Here is a 19,472-nt window from a genome sequence, read left to right as displayed (position 1 = left end):
AATAAAGTTTGTGCTTTGTTTAAGTAATTAAAAAACACTCATCATTTTAGGAGGTTATAAGCTGTACTTGATCAGGAAAAATCACCTAAAGTTGACTGCAGGAAGTCAGTGACACCATTAAAGAAACAAACCATCACAAATCTTTCCACATAATCAAAACTTAGTGAGTTTTGGAAGTATATTTTCTTCCATGTGTATTTAGCCAGCCTCAACTTTGTTTCTAGTCTTTATGCTAAGCTGTAGCTTCATATTTACATCACAGGTGTGAGGGTGGTTTGAATATAAACATGTTACTCTCAGCAGGAAAGAGAGCCAGTATTTCCCAAAATGTTGACCTATTCTTTTAAATAATGCAATTAAGCAGAATATATAAGATTATAGAATTACTAACACTGATGCAGTAAATGCTGGATATTAAACCTCAATACGTTCAGAATAGACTGAAAAATATTCTACTGTCCCGTTGCTAAGTTTCTGAATTTTTTCTTTTTCTTTGTAAGAAGAGCTTTTGCAGAGATAGGGAAACCAATTTGGAAAAATACTTCAGCCATCACAGTAAAAGCAAATATATCATGTTATTTAGGCCTAATAGCTTGTTTCATCAAAGGAGCCAGGCATATAGTTAAATCCAATAACTTGGATTTAGCTTGGAAGGTGCAGTGGAGTACTGCTCCCAACAACCTCCGTTAATCAAGTGGTTAGGTTGAGCTTTCTGGCAATGAGCTGGATGAGTTTGATTCGAAAGTTAGGCGACTTTTATGAGAGTTAGAGGAGATTGTCGGGACCAACAGCTTGGGAGTGAGCTACGCCTGGGGAAGACAACTTCAGGGTAAACAAGGTCCTGGAAACCTTCACAAGTTAGGTTTTCTTGAAATACACATAGAGTGTATAACTGAGCTGACCATAAAGTGGTCGTTCCAAATGTTCCAAATTATTTCACATTTCACGCAGATGTAATGGCAATTATTAAAAGCAGACTTTGAATAAAACAACACTGTAACACAAGACAAGCAAAAACACTTTCCAATAACACTAGTTGGTTGATGATCTGGTTCGCCTGTTAAATATTAAAACACTGCAGGCTGCTGTCTATAACAACATTCATTCGCTACCACTCATTATTTTAGTGTCCTCCAGTCGGTCAACCTGAACTGTGCTCCGGGCTTTATTCTTCTCAGATACAACACATCTGCCATGAAAGGTTTTCAGCTTTCAGTGGATTCGTGGGGGAAATCTTAAGTTCAAAGTGATGCATGTCAGTCCCCAAACCATGCTGTTCTGCATGCAATGCCACGGGCTGTCATCAGTGCATGCAGAGCTCAGGCGGACTGCACATAACAATGGAACGTCCACTGTATTTTCAGTCAGACCAGCTCTGATAGAGGACTGGACGGACTGCAAAGTAAGGCAGGAGGCTTCTCTGCACCTTCAGTGATACAGCTCAGTTTGACAGCAGCACCATCAACGTCATCATCATCATCGTCATCGTCGTGAACAGATGCACAGTGACAAGCAGCTGAGAGTCACTGTAACACTGGAGATGTAGTGATACCTGCAGCAAACCTCAACACACTGCTGAGACACCAGTCCCTGCAGAGGGTGGGACCACACAGTTTCCCTGAGGCCACAGCAACAGTCAAGGAGAAACTAACTGGCCAATCAGAACTGATGCAAGTAAAACAATTTTTTTTAGTTTATACAATAGTATACCATTTAGATAGTAAAATAGGCAACTATCTATATGTAGTAATAAGAGTAATGTAGTGATAAAACTTTCTGCAGCTTTGGTATTTCTACATGAATATAAAACACACTAGAGTATAGTTTTACTAGTTTTTTTTTATTGGAATTACATGACATAATGAAATGTTTTCGCATTCAGCCTTCTAGTGTAGTATAGTATAATACTGTTGTATTGTTATATCCACAATCACACATATTCATAAACTGCAACAGTAAAAAGAGCACAGTAGAATACATATATATAGCAGTATATCTTGTATATACATTATGCATTGATCCACATCCGTGCATGTTGTGGCAGAGGCCAGTGCTGGCTTAGATTGTGAATTTCTGCCCAATAAAATCATACTGAATCACTGAGAGTACCATCTATAGTAAAATATTCTTGCTGAGTTTTGCGTCTCCGTATGGAATCGTTATTAGTGTAAAACAGGGGAGGAAACTCTGTGGTCCACCAGAAGAGCGTTTTGGTTTGTGACAGGTTCTCAGCAGCAGATCAAAGAGAAACATCCTGAGCGTCTCTACTATGAAACCTCACCTTCTTCTTCTTTTCTTCATTTACAAATCTACAAATTCATTATTGGGGGGAGGGGGGAGGGGGGAGGGGGGAGGGGGGTGCTCTGCCAGTAGCTGGGCTTGCATCATTCCAGTTTTGATCTGATGAAGTCAGTCAGAGCTCACCATAGTTCTGAGCTCCTGGAAAACCTGACGGCTTACAACAAATCCTGAGCGGGACAAAACCCTTCCTGTTCCTGTGTTAGCCTACAAGCCAAAACAGAGGGCACAGTTAACCAGAAGTGGAAGAAGAGAAGGACAGCGACCACTGACCGCCGCAGTCCTCTGTCCTGACATCACCAAAGGAGGGGGGGAGGGGGGAATGGAGGGACAGCACTTCATACACCATGTTTACGCCTTTAGATCCTCGTACAGCAAACACAATGTACAGTCATCATCGAATAAGAACAAAACTTATCATTTATTATTTCCATGTGATGCCAAATTCATCAAAACACTTAGAAAACCCGAGTGGCTACACCAACTTAATAAAAAATTAAAAAAAAAAAAAACTTGTATTATCATATGAATAGATAGAAGATACTTTTGGCGACCAATTAGCAACAGTGAAGTGGTATATCACTATCATTTATCAAGAACCAATTTTTCATTTTTTTTATTTCAGACCAGGCGTCCTTGTTTTTAAAAATCTACCGCCACACCTGAAAATTCCCTTCCTTGCTTTGCTTCCCCTCAAAAGTGGATTTCTCTGCTCAGATACACCGTTTACACAAATATTGTGCTTTACTGTTGGAGTCCTTCTCTTTGCACTCAGGCATCTTCTTTGCACCTGCAAAAATTCTCGCAGAGCCAAGAGAATACCAGGTTTGATGCTGACATTACTGCCTTCTTGTAAATGCGTTTTTTCTACTTCATCTAGACATATTCTGATTAACTGGGTCCAGAAGATCAAACTTATTTTTATTTCAATTGACTTAAATGTATTCCTATTTAGCAACAAAAATAATCTCAGGACACTATTCATCTACAGTTTAATTAAAGTTCAATTGCAGGCAATCCAATCACTTGTAATCTCATCCAATTAAACATAATTAATGATGCTTTTACTTTTGTTATCTACATGTCAATGTTAATAAACTGAAAAAATATCAATATCTTAATGCTGTTGAAGTTAAGAAAATCTTATTGTGTAACAAGTATCATTCCAATTTATGCTACAGCAAGAATACTGGAAATTAGCATACATTTTTGTGCTTGTGATTTGTCTTTGTTTGTCATTTGAACATATATCATTATGTAATTTGTGATTTATTTTATTTTACATTGATCTCTCATTCTATCAGATAAATAAAGTTATATTTTACATGAATCATAAAAAAACCCCAGCAAGAACTAATATTTAATGCCTATAATTCCTAAAGAATCCATCTACATCCTGTTTAAATCTATCATTGAGAGGCATCACGTAGACAGCCATCCATACAAGGGTGTAAACTGTAGTTTAGTCACTTCCAAATAGCACAGTTATTTATTTTTATTTTATTTATTTATTTTATTTAGTCTGTTTCAAAAAGATGCTGTGAAGTAAAAATAGTGGATTTCCAAGTGGGCAGTAAAGTCAGCATCATAAATGGCACTCAGCTCAGATTTTTGACGGGCTTCTTTAACACCAATCCAATGCAAAAATCCATGAGCAGAAATCTCAAGGGCAAACAGAAGAAGCCTGAGTAAGAGGGATAGGTCTTAGACTGGAGAGCAGGACATTTGTATAAGCAAAAATGTATCAGAGACACAATTTGAGGTGAAGCGGAGCTTGAAGTTTTGTGGTTAAGTTTCATCATTGTGAATCTCTGAATGCATTCTATAAAAAGATTCAACACATGAAGTAAATTCACAGAAATTAATTAAAGTTAATGTCCAGGAATTTCAGATGAATCTAACTTAAACTACTGTAGCCTTTGTGTGGCAAGTGCCATACAAATGGATTGATTTGACAATCAATGCTGATTGAATTCTGATGTGATGAATTATTCACTGCAGGGGGGTTTGATTTTTTTTCCACCTTAAAACTTAAATATGTTTTAAGAAAATCTTTGTCTTCTTAGAACTACACAGGCCTGAGGCGAAACATCACCCTGAGGAGGTGAGGAGCAGTTGGGACGTGAAATATCTGAACTAAACTCACAGTTATTTGATGAATCTGACATCAAATAGAAAAAGGAGAACAACAACAGCGTTTCATATCTTTTATCTGAATGCGCAGTGATCAGACATGAGTGTTTCCCTGTGAAGACACTGCAAAAGAAGTATGAGCAGAGTCTAAACAGTCATAGGAAAACTCATGAAAAACAAATGAACACATAATAGTGCTCAATGTTACCAACTGCAGCAACAAAATATTGATTAAGAGCAAGTCACAGGGCACACACTGAAATGGACTGTCTTACAGAACAGCACTGTATATTGTGTTTGTGAAAATAGATCTAAGCAAGAAAGTTAGCCAGATGAATTATTTGATCAACAATGCAAACACTGATAATTCAGTTTTAATCTAATCAAGAGAGCAGCAATTTTGCAACTAAACACTGACAAAAAACGATCAGCCTAGATCCCCAAATATAGATTACATGCGGAAACTGTGTACTATTTAAACTTTACCTTTGTGAAATAACAGTACAGCTCGCACAACTACATCTGTTTAAAAAAAAAAAAAGAAATAAGTGTTTTGATTAAATTGATTACATCAACTGCTACTGAAAAGCAATTAATTCGGAAAACGAAATAATAATTTTTTTTTCCCTCAAATGAATATGAATTAATTTAATTTAAGAACATTTTTAAAATAGTTGAATACATTTTTTTATCCAATCATTTTGATCTAAATATCTTTTTTCAGTGAATGAATGGTACAAATGTACCATTCATCTGACCCTGACCTCTATACTAAATATTAATATACTGCTCTGGCATTGACATTTAATCTATCAAATAATAAAAAAAAAATTATTGATTTATTAATATGTTCAAAGTTAATGCAACAAAAGATGTGATAATAAATAATGACAGCTCAGCTGAGCAAACAAAGAAAGGAAATCCTTTCATAATAATTGCTGTTTTCAGACAACACATTAAATGAGGGCTAATAAAACTAAACGGAGTACAGAAATGAATGAATGAAAGGCTTGTGCAACACACTTCCGCTCTAGTTCAAGTTTAAACCCCACCACTCTCTTTGCCTGCCTCTGCATCACTCTTATTGAATCGCTCCTCTCTGCAGTGCACAGTCATGAGTCCTCTATGCGCATGCGCAACATCACATCCTGCTAATCAATAAATCTGGCCCGGACTGACCCACGTTATGAATTAAAAAGATCATTACAGTTACACAACTTGGCATCTTAGTCTGAAAGATTCACGGTGCGTCATTCTGATAAAAACGGATCGTCCAATGATTAATAAATATTCACTTTCATGTGAGCGCATATCGCTGCGGGACGCACACGCCCACTGAAACGCTCCGGATCAGGCCTACCTGGCGCACCGTACGCTCCTTTTCCGCCTTTTGGGAATCTTCATCTGGGATTTTACTTCGGCACAAAACGTTCTGGTCCAGAAAACCCACCGTTCCTCTGATGGGGGGGCCGGGTTTCGGGCCTCAGACTCCCAACAGGATTAAATCAGCATCTATTTCCCCTCTTATCAAACCGGACCGGGTCGGTCCTTAAACCAGCCGTCCCATGCCAAGCAGACCCGCAGAAAATCCGGCTCACACCGCGGGCCCAGAAATAAATAAGTAATTATTATTTTTTTTAAGAATAGACAACTGTGTTGCTTTCTCCTTGGAGCTCAGGAACACAGATCTCTGCTGCCCTGGTCCTCCTCCGGTTCTCCGATGCTGCAGTTGAGCAGGAGGAGGAGGAGGGGAGAGGTGGGGTGCGGACCGGTCCACCCTCCCTCCCTGTTGGACCGATTTCGGGTACTTGACAGCAAAGCCAGATACAGAAAGCTGGCCGAGGCTGGAGCAGTGTGTGGATGTGAGGATCTCCGGCTCCAGCCTGTTTGTCCGCACTGCAGCTCTGCCTCCACCAGCGTCAGATCACCGCCACCAACCACAGCCACAACATCCGGTCAAGTCTTTCAAAATAAGCCCTCCCTCTCCTCAACATATTCATCATAACGCAGCCGATTATCTAGCTGTTTTTGACAGATGTGTCCACATATATGTTGTTCAAAACAAATCTGAAATTAGAAATTGATGATGAAACAGCAGAATGTAGAAATCACCATTGCCTGCTAAGAGTTACATAAAACTGTTTGCTCCATAAAGTAAATTAAAATGTTTTGTTTTCTAGAATTAACATTTCCCATCTTTAAATATCTTCTTTTGTCTGATCAAGAGTCCCTAACTCAAAAATCACTTAAATAGAAAAAAAACAGAAAGAATTTAGGCTGATAACCCAATGAAGTTTTATTTAGCTTGCCAATGCTTTCATAACAGCTACTGATGAGATCAATTGACTCATAACAACAGAAATTTAGCCTTCAAAATTTAAAGCATATTAGATGTATAAGCTGCTTCCAGCAGCAGATCAGCACAAATTCACGTAAAAGCCTGTAACAGATCCACAGGTTCACTAAAGACGCATTGCATTTTGTCTTGGCAAGAAAAGTTCAGGTCATTAGGCCTACTCAACCTCACTAGAGAAAGTAAGAAGTTTTTTTTTTTAACTTAAACATTAAACCAAATGGTGGAAAATAAATAAAAAGCTATATAATAGCCATTGCGCAGGACTTCAACTCCAGCCTCCTGGTTGAGTGTCTGCCAAATGATTTAAGCCATGACCAGCACCTGAAGCTCAGGATGTGGGCTTTTCTTATCATTTCTGCAAACACTCATATACCTTAAAGGGATAGTTCGCCTCTTTCGACATGAAGCTGTGTGACATCCCATATCAGCAACATCATTTCTGAACATCTTCTTACCCCCTGCTGCGTCCTGTGAGCAGAGTTCCAGCCTCGTTTTGGTGTTGATGAAGGTAGTCCGGCTAGTTGCCTGGGGTTTAAAAACATAAAGCGTTTTGCTTCTCAAAACAATATGCGTTCTAAAGAGTAATACATTTGAATCACAAAATCTTTCTCCAGGAAAAAGTCAGACCTCACAATCGCTTGACGCTATTTTCTCTCCCTTCGTATCACTGCCTGCTGTGCAGACCGAGCAGCAAACACTGTAACAGGCGCGGCTGTCGCTAGGTGGCTGAACGCATTGATACAAAGGGAGAGAAAATAGGGCCAAGCGATTGTGAGATCTGACTTTTTCTGGATGGACGATTTTGTGATGCAAATGTATTACTCTTTTGAACGCATATTGTTTTGAGAAACAAAACGCTTTATTTTTTAAACCCCAGCCAACTAGCCGGACTACCTTCATCAACGCCAAAATGAGGCTGGAACTCTGCTCACAGGACGCAGCAGGGGGTAAGAAGATGTTCAGAAATGATGTTGCTGATATGGGATGTCATACAGCTTCATGTCGAAAGAGGCGAACTATCCCTTTAAGTGATTTTGTGTGTATGTGCATACTTATTACGTTTAGGCCACATAAAATGTGAATGTGGCACATTCTGCCATAGTGGGCCAGCAAGACAATTTAAAAGCTGTTCTATGATATCCAGTTGAATGAACAATTATTTGACCTTTTTATAATCACTCTTTATCCACAGTTTAGACATTAAAGTCCAAGTATATCAAATTCATTTGAGATTTCCATTTAAAAAGAAGATACATATTATAAATCAATAGCTTAAGATCAGTTAAAAGAATGAACACAGTGTGATGCTGAATTGTGGAGTTAGAGGGTCTGACAGTTTTTTCACAGTTTTTGTGTTCTGGGTTTTTTGGGGCAGGTCAGAAATTCTAACTCCATGATGCAGTGGAATATGGAGGCTACTTAAGATGAGCCTGTCCCTCATGTTATGAATAGTAGAGCGCATTAGCCATAAACTGGCAAACTTTATTTTTCCAGTTGTGTAGGCTACCTCATAATTAGCAAGCTAACTATTCTTTCTTGTCATGGTACTATATATTCCCTGAATGCCAGGATTTTCAAAGCAACTCAGGATCCTCTTAAATTTTCTTGGAATAATGATACAAACATGTCGAGGTGGCAAGTTGATGGCCAGAGTTACGCTCAGTTAACTAAGCATTCAGTTTAATCTTGCAGGTGACAGTCCACAACTTCAAAGTGACTCAAATATTTTGTATCTTCAGTTTTGTGAAGTTTTATGTTTAACATCTAAACTGTTTGGCTCTGTTAAATCAATCAATCAAAATGTATTTATTTTGCGCTTTAAAACATCTAAAAGGTGACCAAAGTGCTAAACAGTGAAGATGAATCAGCAATAATCAAACTCAACTCCGTTTGCCAATTCAACGTGTTTAACTCATTGGCTGCCAGCCATTTTCAGTGCAGAGAGACCCATGCTGCCAAGTGTTTCACAGTATTTTGACTGATTTTCCAAGACCCACAGAAAAGTGTGTCTTATGACTATGTACACACCGAAATGACCAAACGAAAGAGTAGACTCTCTTCTTTGATCAGGAAAAAAAAGTTTGTTTCTACCATTTTCAGTCCTTTAGTAATAGACAGTAGAACATAGGTTGGTTTCACCAAAAACAGCTGTTTGACCAAAAAAAACGGAGAAAACAAGCTTCTTCTTTTTTTGTGCAAAGTGGCACTGCTGCCACCTTGCGGGTAATTTTGCCAGTATATTCTCTGTTTAGTGTTTACAAGCCTAAGATTTAGTGACGAACTCCGCTAGATTGTCCCCCAGCCCGCTCCGTTAAAAAACGCAATTGACGTCTATAGACGTCTTTGGCAGTCAACGTTTTTTTTTTAAATTGACGTCTATAGACGTCAATGGCAGCCAATGAGTTAAGTTAAAGGTAGGGTAGGAGATCCTGGATTTTGAGTCCAGCGAAGCTGCATTTTGAAAATACACAGGTAAAAAGTCCCAACCCTTTTCTTCACTTTCCCCCCGAAGCCACGCCTCTAGAGTACATGAACGTGCAATGTTTGTTCACGAGCACGAAGGTGCACGAGCGCTGTTCTGACAGCAAGCATCGATTGGTTTGGCTAACTTTTGCTAACTTTTTCTCATGGCGGATTCACAGGTAAGAAAATACCTTTCAACATCATAATGAACCATTTAATAATGCTACGTGCTAGCCAAGCTGGCTCTAGTTTAGCTTCCTGCCAAGCTTCTGGACGCGTAATTCGTTCACGAAGAAGGGTACGCACACAGGGGGAAGGAGGGGGAGGGAGGAGCAGATTGCAGTTTGATAGACGCATCAGAATCCAATCATCGTTAACAGTCCGTTCAGTATGATTGGATACTGTTTTTCCTGGATTGTTCGTTCTAGAGGCCACTAAAACTTTTCATTTTTGTGTCAAAACTTTTAATTAATTGTTTGCAATGGGGGTGTGAAGAGTATTTCAAGCAATATGTAAAAAAATGCTCCAGAAAAAGAACCCCTACCCCGCCTTTAAGGTATCAGACAGCATCTTGAGTGGACACACATCTCAGAGCAGAGATCAGTGCTTGTTTTCCAATGATTATGACATTACACTTCACATCTTAAAGCAAACACATACAAATAAATAGTTAATAATTCATTATTATCATAATTTTATATATATATTGTTGGGTTCCGGGGGTGTGTTATGTTCTTCCTTCCACCAGATGGCGTCGTGAGCATGGTGGCTGAGTCCGGAGTCTAACTACGCACACCTGCAAGCAGTTTCCCTTCATCAGGGAGAAGCATTTAAGGAGCATGCTGCCAGTCCTTCGGCGCCTGAGTGTTAGCCATACGTGGTTACGCTACTTCCTGGTTACGCCAAGCCTGGTTACGCCAAGCCTGGTTACGCCAAGCCTGGTTACGCCAAGCCTGGTTACGCCAAGCCTGGTTACCTGCATCTCAATTCCTCACCTGAAAACTCCGTTATCCCGGATCAAACCCATGACTGGCAGCCCCGACCTCCTTCCGTGTTCCAATCCCTGATCGAATCCTGTCCGCTCTACGCCGTGCTCACAGTAAGAACCGCTGTCTGGATCCAAGCCGCTAATCTTCCGGAGCCCCATAGTATCCTCCCTCCGGCCATAATTCTACAACTCACCTGTAAGTCACTGATCATCTTCATTTCTGCAAGACCCGCTTACAACTCAATAAACCTGTGCTCCCGTCTTCCAGAGTTCCAGCCGTTTCCCTGGTTTCCAGCCAGCCGCCTTCTAGTGAATTTCCAGCCTGCAATTTCACTTTGTAAAGAAACTGTTGAACGTTTATATGCCTCCTGAGAGTTTTCTGCATGTGGGTCTGAAAATTAGAGAAAACCATGACAGAACACTCAGGCCAAACAGACCCAGCAGAGGTCCTCAGTAGTATTTAGTAGTATTTAGTATTGAGTATATGATAACTATACGTTTAATAATGCTAGGTGCTAGCCAAGCTGGCTCTAGTTTAGCTTCCTGCCAAGCTTCTGGACACGTAATTCGTTCACGGAGCAGGGTACGTGCACAGGGGGAAGGAGGGGGAGGGAGGAGCAGATTGCAGTTTGATAGACGGGATCAGAATCCAATCATTGTGAACGGTCCGTTCACAATGATTGGATAGTGTTTTTCCTAGATTGTACGTTCTAGAGGCCACTAAAACTTTTCATTTTTGTGTCAATACTTTTAATTAATTGGTTGCAATGGGGGGGTGAAGAGTATTTCAAGCAATATGTAAAAAAATGCTCCAGAAAAAGATCCCCTACCCCACCTTTAACAGAACAACATCGGTTAATCCAATCCAAGAAGGAATATTCCACGCCCTTTGTGAGCAACAAAGCGCCTCGAGTCAGCGCCTGGAATATCTAACAAGCCTTTGAATAGAACCTGCAATTTAACACGTCTTCTCCAGCAGATGGGGCCTCCGCTCAGTCCTCCGGTCCACCAGTCACTCAACAGCTTGTAACTTCCCGTGACGTCTCCTCCCCTAATCCCGAGAAGTTTTCCAGTGAGGTTGGTTGTGGCGGGTTTTTGCTTCAATGCTCTCTTGTATTCAACAGATCGCCACAAACCTTTCCGCATGATGATGCAAAGATCTCTTACATCCTTGGCCTACTCTCTGGAAAAGCGCTAAAGTGGGCGGAAGCCAGATTTCAGGATCCTACCCAATTTGGCTGCTCATTCCAAGAATTTATAGATGAATTTAGACTCACGTTTGCTGAAGAATCAGACCAGACCTGTTTTTCACGTAGACTATGGGGTCTAAAACAGGGCTCCAGATCAGTTTTCTTCGATAGACTTTTCTATCGAATTTCGTACACTTGCAGCCGCATCAGGTTGGGATGCTTGTGCCTTAAAGGCAGCATTTTTCCAATCTTTCAACGAATCCTTAAAGGATGAGTTGGCTACTTTGGAGGAGCCCAAAACGCTTCATGAATTAATTACTTTGACAACAAGAATAGATAATCGGTTACGTGAAAGGAAGAGACAGAGAAGTGATAGGCCAGTGTTCAGAAGTTTCAACCCTTCAAATCTCAGATCACCTAACCAGTCAACCACGCCACCAGAACCTATGCAATTGGGTCGGGCCCGACTAACCCCGGAAGAACGACGGAGACGAAGAGATTCTAATCTTGCCTTTATTGTGGTTCCTCAGAACATTTCATTGTAACCTGTCCAATCCGCCCAAAAGAGAGCCTGTCAGTAGATATGGGCCAAAAATTTCTCTCCTCATCTCCCCGTTTAACACTTCCTGCGGTCGTTTGATTCAACAATGATTCCCTGCAACTCTCTGTGCTCATAGATTCTGGCTGCGAACAAAGCTTGATAGCTCAAAATCTGGTAGATCAAGCCAAGATCGAAACCATTAAACTTCCAACTCCGCTGAACGTTACGGCTCAAGACGGAAAGGAACTCCCTAAGATCACTCACCAAACCAAACCCGTTCAGCTAATCTCCGGTAATCATCTGGAAACCATTTATTTATTTATTTTTTTGTGTTTCCCACTTCTCATCCTCCCATTGTCTTGGGGGTTTAACTGGCTGCAACAACACAATCCCCATTTAGACTGGACTAAACTTCGAATCGAGTCCCGGTCTACTAACTGCCTCTCAACCTGTTTACAGTCTGCAGTTCCACCCAATCTGTCTCCAGCTTCTCAGGAAGAAGCGGACCAAATCGACCTGATCCCTGTTCCACACCAATATCACGATCTCAAACAAGTGTTTAGTAAGCATCAAGATTTGTCGCTCTACCTTCCAGCAGGCTTTATAACATCTCCCGTCCCGAACGCCAAGCTATGAAAAACTATATTAATGATTCCCTTGCCGCTGGAATAATTCGTCCCTCATCACCAATAGGGGCAGGTTTTTACTTTGTAAGTAAGAAAGATGGTTCTCTAAGGCCATGCATTGACTACAGGGGATTAAATCAAATCACGCTAACTTCTACAGACGATTCATAAACTACAGCCAAACTGTTGCCCCTCTAACAGCTTTAACCTCAATTAAGGTCCCCTTTACCTGGAATGATGAAGCTAACTCTGCTTTTTCCGCCTTGAAACAGAAATTTGCTCAAGCTCCTATTCTGGTCAAGCCAGACCCTCTGAAACCGTTTGTCCTGGAGGTCGATGTCTCCGATACTGGAGTCGGAGCCGTCTTGTCTCAGCGTTCAGGTCCAGATGAGAAGTTGCACCCCTGCGCGTTCTTTTCCCGTAGACTGTCTTCTGCAGAAAGAAATTATGATGTTGGAGACCGCAAGCTTTTAGCCATAAAGTTAGCCTTGGAGGAGTGGCATCACTGTCTGGAGGGGGCAGAACATCCAGTCTTGGTCTGGACTGATCACAAAAATCTGTCTTACTTACAATCCGCTAAACGTCTGAACTCCCGTCAGTCCCGCTGGTCCTTGTTTTTCTCCCGTTTTAACCTGTCTATTTCTTATCGCCCAGGATCAAATAACACTAAACCGGATGCATTATCTCGTCAATATTCATATGACTCCAACAAGACCCTGGCACCTATCCTTCCACCTACCTGCACCATTGGTTCTCTGACTTGGGAGATTGAAGACATAATCCAACAGGCCCTGCAAACTCAACCAGATCCCGGAAATGGTTCACCAAAGAAAACTTGCGTTCCATCTGCAGTCCGTTCCCGTCTTATCCCCTGGTTTCATTGTGCCAAGTTTTCAGCCCATCCCGGTACCAGTCGCACCATTTCCCTCATTTCACAAAAGTTCTGGTGGCCATCCATACATGAAGATGTCAAGAAGTATGTTGCCGCATGTTCAGTGTGCGTCCGTAACAAGCCATCTCATCGTCCCCCTGCTGGACTACTTCAACCACTGGCAATACCCAAACGACCATGGTCCCACATAGCCATCGATTTTGTCACCGGACTCCCTTATTCCCAAAGTATGACCACAATTGTAACCATCATTGATCGTTTTTCTAAAGCCTGCCATCTCATCCCTCTTAAGAAACTCCCGTCAGCCTTCCAGACCGCCCAGCTTCTTGTGAAGCATGTCTTCCTTCTTCATGGTACTCCTCAAGAAATACTTTCAGACCGTGGCTCCAATTTATCTCTTGGGTATGGAAGCAGTTTTGTCTAGCGCTTGGTGCAAAAGTTTCCCTCACTTCTGGTTATCACCCCCAGTCTAACGGTCAAACGGAAAGGATGAACCGCCACTTTTTCCATCAGACGAAAAATATATATCTGTAACTTCTGTCTATCACCCCATTCGTCCCTGTAAAATCATTTGGAGAAACACCATCTCTGTCCTTCTGCCCTGCTGAACAAAATAGCTGTTTTGCAGACAAGAGACGAATTCCAGCACCCCACTACACCCCAGGTCAGAAGGTTTGGCTGTCCTCACATGACATTCCTTTAAAATCACTTTCTAAGAAACTTGCTCCTCGTTATCTTGGTCCCAATGAGATCGAATCAGTCATCAGTCCCACCGCAGTCCGTCTCCGTCTACCACCTTCTTTCCGTATCAACCCATCTTTCCATGTTTCCAGATCAAACCCGTCCAGCCAAGCCCCCTCTACCCGCCCGGGTTTTTGAGGGGCACCCAGTGTATTTGGTCCGACGGATCGTGGACTCCCGTCGGCGGGGTAGGGGCTGGCAGTACCTCGTCGACGGGGAGGGTTATGGACCGTTCCTGGGTGCCCCGCTCCTTCATTTGTGACCCCTCCTTGATGAACGATTATGAGGCCTCCCTTCCTTCCACTTCGTCTGGGCCGCCAGGAGGCGGCCGTTGAGAGGGGGGTACTGTTGGGTTCTGGGAGTGTGTTATGGTCTTCCTTCCACCAGATGGCGTCGTGAGCACGGTGGCTTTCCCTTCATCAGGGAGAAGCATTTAAGGAGTATGCTGCCAGTCCTTCGGCGCCTGAGTGTTAGCCATACGTGGTTACTCTACTTCCTGGTTACGCCAAGCCTGGTTCCCTGCATCTCAATTCCTCACCGGAAAACTCCGTTATCCCGGATTAAACCCATGACTGGCAGCCCCGGCCTCCTTCCGTGTTCCATTCCCTGATCGAATCCTGTCCACTCTACGCCGTGCTCACAGTAAGAACCGCTGTCTGGATCCAAGCCGCTAATCTTCCGGAGCCCCATAGTATCCTCCCTCCGGCCATAATTCTACAACTCACCTGTAAGTCTCTGATCATCTTCATTTCTGCAAGACCCGCTTACAACTCAATAAACCTGTGCTCCCGTATTCCAGAGTTCCAGCCGTTTCCCTGGTTTCCAGCCAGCCGCCTTCTAGTGGATTTCCAGCCTGCAATTTCACTTTGTAAAGAGAACTGTTTACTTGCCTCCTGAGAGTTTTCTGCATGTGGGTCTGAAAATTTGAAAAAAAAACACGACATATATATATATATATATATATATATATGTGTATATATATATATGTATGTATGTGTATATATATATATATATATATGTGTATGTATGTGTATATATATATATATATATGTATGTGTATATATATATATATATATATAAATATAAATATAAAAAATAAATAAAATCATTGGTGGTAGTGTGTTTTGTTATTAAATTGACTGCAAACTGCACTTGGGGTACAGTTGAGCTTACATTATCTTATTGGAAAATGTAATGTAGTTCAGGAAAGGTGACCATGCAGAAATGAGAATCTATTATTTTTTTTTTATTTATTTTTTTTTTTACAAAAGATGGTCCTGTGTTTTTATGGTGCATAAAGGAAGTGCTCCTTAGCATTTAGACAGTTCAACCAGCTCATGACCATCACTTACAAACATCTGGGTTAGGGAAGGTTCCTAAGCAAAACAGATAATTGAACACATGTGTAGTACAAATATTCACCTCAACTGAAACCTGAACAGTGAACAAATTGTAATATTTTCAGTGTGATCTCTTGCAGAATCAACAAGTTTAATTTGGGAGATACAATATATACCACAAACACCAGTATTTGAAAATAAAGAGGTTAGCATTATGGTATACTTAATTTTTAGCAGATTTTCACAAATGAATGAATTTAGAGTAATTCTTACAAAAAGCTGCAAAAATCACATGAATAATCATGCAACTGAAAATGAATTAGGATATTCAAATAAGTTTTATTCTAAAAGTCTGTTCTCTCTAAATAGAACATGGCAGCACGGCACTGTTTGCCAGGTTGCATATGAACAAACTACAAGACTTCTGGAACAATGCTGCTTGTACAAACAAGATACAAGTGGTATGATATTTGGCCATAATGCAGGACCACATTTGGAGAAAACAAAAATACAGCATATCTGCACTAACATCTCATACCATCTGTCAAGCACAAGGGTGGAGGAGTGATGATTTGGGCTTGTCCTGCAGCCTCAGGACCTGGGCACCTTGCGGTTGAGTCAACCATAAACTTCTTTGTATACCAAAGTATTCTGGAGTCAAAGTGTGAGACCATCTGTCTCATCTGTCTAAAGCTTGGCAGAAACTGTATCATGCAACAAGAGCAGAGGAGCAAATCTACAACTGAATGGCTGTAAAAAAAACAAAAAAAAACAAGATAAGAGTCATACTGTTGCAATGGCCCTGACAAATTCCAGACTTCGACCAGACTGAAATGCTGTGGCTCGACCTAAAAAGAGCCCTGCATAAACAAATAACTGCAAACCTCAGTAAACTGAAGCAAAATTCCTTTGCAATGATGTGAGAAACTGAACATTTTATAAAGAAAACAGTTACTTCAAGTCACTGTTGCTAAGGGTGGTTCTACTCCTTATTTGAATCATGTGGTGTACTTAGTTTTGACAAACTGTTTCTAGTTTTTTGTGAAATAAATAATGACATAATGTGTTTTTGTACATCTGAGGTTGAATTGACCACATTTTTAAGACCTGCTAAGGATCAGATGATTTGTTTTTAATCACGTCCCTTCACATAAAACCTTAGAATTGAAAAAGGGTGTGCTTTCTTTTTCATGTGACTATAAATTCAGGTATGTTGATTACATGATGTTTAAAGATGAATATGGGATCTTCAACTTATCTTTATATCTTACAGAGAAAAATAAATAATCACCCAATACAAACAATAGACAGATATAGATAATCCTTAGTTACAGGTCTGCTCTCACACTCCTCTTATAGTTTGTGATCTCCTATGTTTTTTATTTCACAGTAAGTTGCCATTTTCCAGTCCTGTGTCTGTCTAATAAGCAACCATTTAACCAATAGTTTTACTACTTTACAAATACCACTGCTCATACTGTCATAAAAAAATGAAACACCAATCAAAACTATTTTGCACAACAAAGTGATCTGTATGTACTAAAGCAAACACTTAAAAATCACACAACCAAATCGATAAGTATGGCTTTCATGGCTTCTTCTTATACAAGCATTCATTGTGTGCTGTGATTTCAGCAAAAAATGATTTTTGAACACCTGGGTATGACACTCAGTATTTGTACACACTTATTTGATTCTTATGCACTTATTTGTTTTCTAAATTGTCTTCCCATGTGTCTAGGTACCTGACTTATCGCACTTACTCTAGCACTAGTTTTGCTTTTAGCTGTTTGGTTTTGGAAGGAAATGCACTTATAATTTCTTGTGACCTGAAGTTCTTTTGCCTACCGATGTAGAACGCACTTTTTGTAAGTCGCTTTGGATAAAAGCGTCTGCAAAATGACCGTAATGTAATGTAATGTATTGTATTTTTTTTTAGCTGCTTTATAATTGAATGCCACATTTTTAAATCACATTTCTTTTATTTTACTATGCGTTTAAATCTAAACTATTGTACGATTGAAGACAAGCGTCACTTGTTTTTTCCATGTAATTATATTGTATTTATTCTGAAAATCCTGGTCAATGACTTCCATAGCAGCTGGGAGAGGCGTGAAAGTCCCACCCTCATTTATCGCGGGGCCTGTTGTATCGTGGTTCTAACGTCCTTCTGTTGTCATTTTTGATTCACTTCAACAAAATGAACCTGGCGCAGTGAAACAGCGCCAGAGTCTTATGTCAAATCCAACTAAATATATCATCCACTTTGTTTATTGGGCATCTCCTGATCCGGCCTCAGTAGATGCCCGTGGCCTCACACACACACAACCCGCCTTTGCATCCTTCAGCCTCGCGTCGCTTTGGTTTGATCAGCTTCATTGTTCTCTGGTGTGACTGTTTTATTTGTGTTATGTCTGTATGTCTTACCTGAATGTTGCTTTCCGTCCGTACGACATGGAGCCGAGTAGGTTCCTCTGCCGCTGCTCCATCTCAACAGCATCAGCACCACACGCACGGGCGCGCACACGCACAAACACACGGTATCTCCGCGTCTCAACGTTAAAGTTGTAGCTCCACAGCGCCCCCTTCTGAATAGGAGTCTTTTAAACATCACTCCTCCACACCTACTTTCAAGCTAATGTTATTATTTTATCAGCAGTCCGTTGAAATATTCCATAATCTTTATCTTAGAAAGACTTCAGACTTAGAGTCATAGTTATCATGCTTTTAAAGATTTTAACCAATCAGGACGTGTGTGTGTGTCACATGATGTAGGGAAAGTAGTGCAGAACAAAATATGTTACATTAGTATTTAAATTTGGGATAAATAAAGGCTTTTTCATTTTTATTTAAACTTGTATTTTAATACTTCTCATGTGAAAATTCATTATGTAATGGATTCTATTTCTCATTGTACTACAATACGCAATACACACGCAATAATGAGAACTGTGCAATACACTTCATGTGCAATATATACCATGCAATATATGTAATTCTGGAAAAATGTGCAATATTTTATAAGTTCAAATAACTCTGTTCCATTCACTACCATATATTATTTTATATTTCATACTGTGCCTTCATTTTATTTAAATTCATTTTAAACATAGTTTTGTTTTGATTTCTGATTGTTTTATAAGCACCTTTGGAGTTGCAACCAAATTTCATTGTAATGTAAATTATAATGACAATAAAGGCGATTCTGATTCTGATTCTGAGCACCTTCTTTTTCTCCCTAAGCCTAATGCAAAACACTTTGATTGGCCATTGTGAGACATGTACTTAAATCAACATGCCTTGGCTTTAACTCTGTGGTTAGCTGTCTCACTAGGGCTATAACTACACATGGTGCATTATTGACTTTCAGTTCTCAGTTCAATTTTGTTGTCTAATAAGTGAATTTAAAAAATAATCCTGAGAGTTTGAGTTTGCAACTGGACGTCTGGGTTCAGACATTTCAACTCACATCCAAAAGGCTTCCTCAGTTCTTAACTCGTTGGTGGGGAATAGCACCTTACAAGTAGCAGAGGGGCCGGTAGATAGTTAAGGCCATGTGTGTCACTGAACTACCTGACCAAAGTGTGGGTCATTTAAGTAATTATCATCTGTGCGTTGTTTACGCGTCTGAAAGAGGCTGCTCTGGTCACAAGATCAAAAGGTGCAAATGGTTGCGAGACTGCCCGGGGAGGAGAAACAAGATGCGTTGTAAGGGCTAGGAAGGTAATACCTGAGGCAACCTGCTGTCTTCCAAGATGGTTTTTCCAGTTTCCAGATGGCTTCCTTGAGTCTTCTCTCGAACCAGCTTTCTTCTCTGTCCAGAATGTGTACATTAATGTGCTCAAAAGAGTGTCCCTTCTGCTTAAGGTGGAATGACCCGCCAAGTGTGAACAGCCCCTCTACT

The 19,472-nt window shown here is 40.6% G+C and overlaps 1 protein-coding gene across 2 annotated transcripts in view; it reads right to left on the bottom strand.

Annotated features, from left to right (window-relative positions):
• The window catches only part of ttbk1a (tau tubulin kinase 1a), a 65,725-nt gene extending 47,636 nt beyond the window's left edge, over positions 1 to 18,089 (bottom strand). The window contains exon 1 of one of the 2 annotated variants that reach the window (XM_075462542.1): positions 17,996 to 18,089. The gene's annotated coding sequence lies outside the window, so the exon portion shown is untranslated. Of the gene's footprint in view, positions 1 to 5,791; positions 6,338 to 17,995 lie in introns of those variants that run through there. The other variant, XM_075462541.1, reaches the window with a different exon arrangement.
• Between the last annotated feature and the right edge of the window lie 1,383 nt (positions 18,090 to 19,472).

The sequence above is a fragment of the Odontesthes bonariensis genome, chromosome 4, assembly GCF_027942865.1.
Source record: "Odontesthes bonariensis isolate fOdoBon6 chromosome 4, fOdoBon6.hap1, whole genome shotgun sequence".
In the NCBI taxonomy this organism is placed as follows: Eukaryota; Metazoa; Chordata; class Actinopteri; order Atheriniformes; family Atherinopsidae; genus Odontesthes; species Odontesthes bonariensis.
Note: the sequence above shows the minus strand (reverse complement) of the source record. Positions and strands in the feature narration are given on the sequence as shown.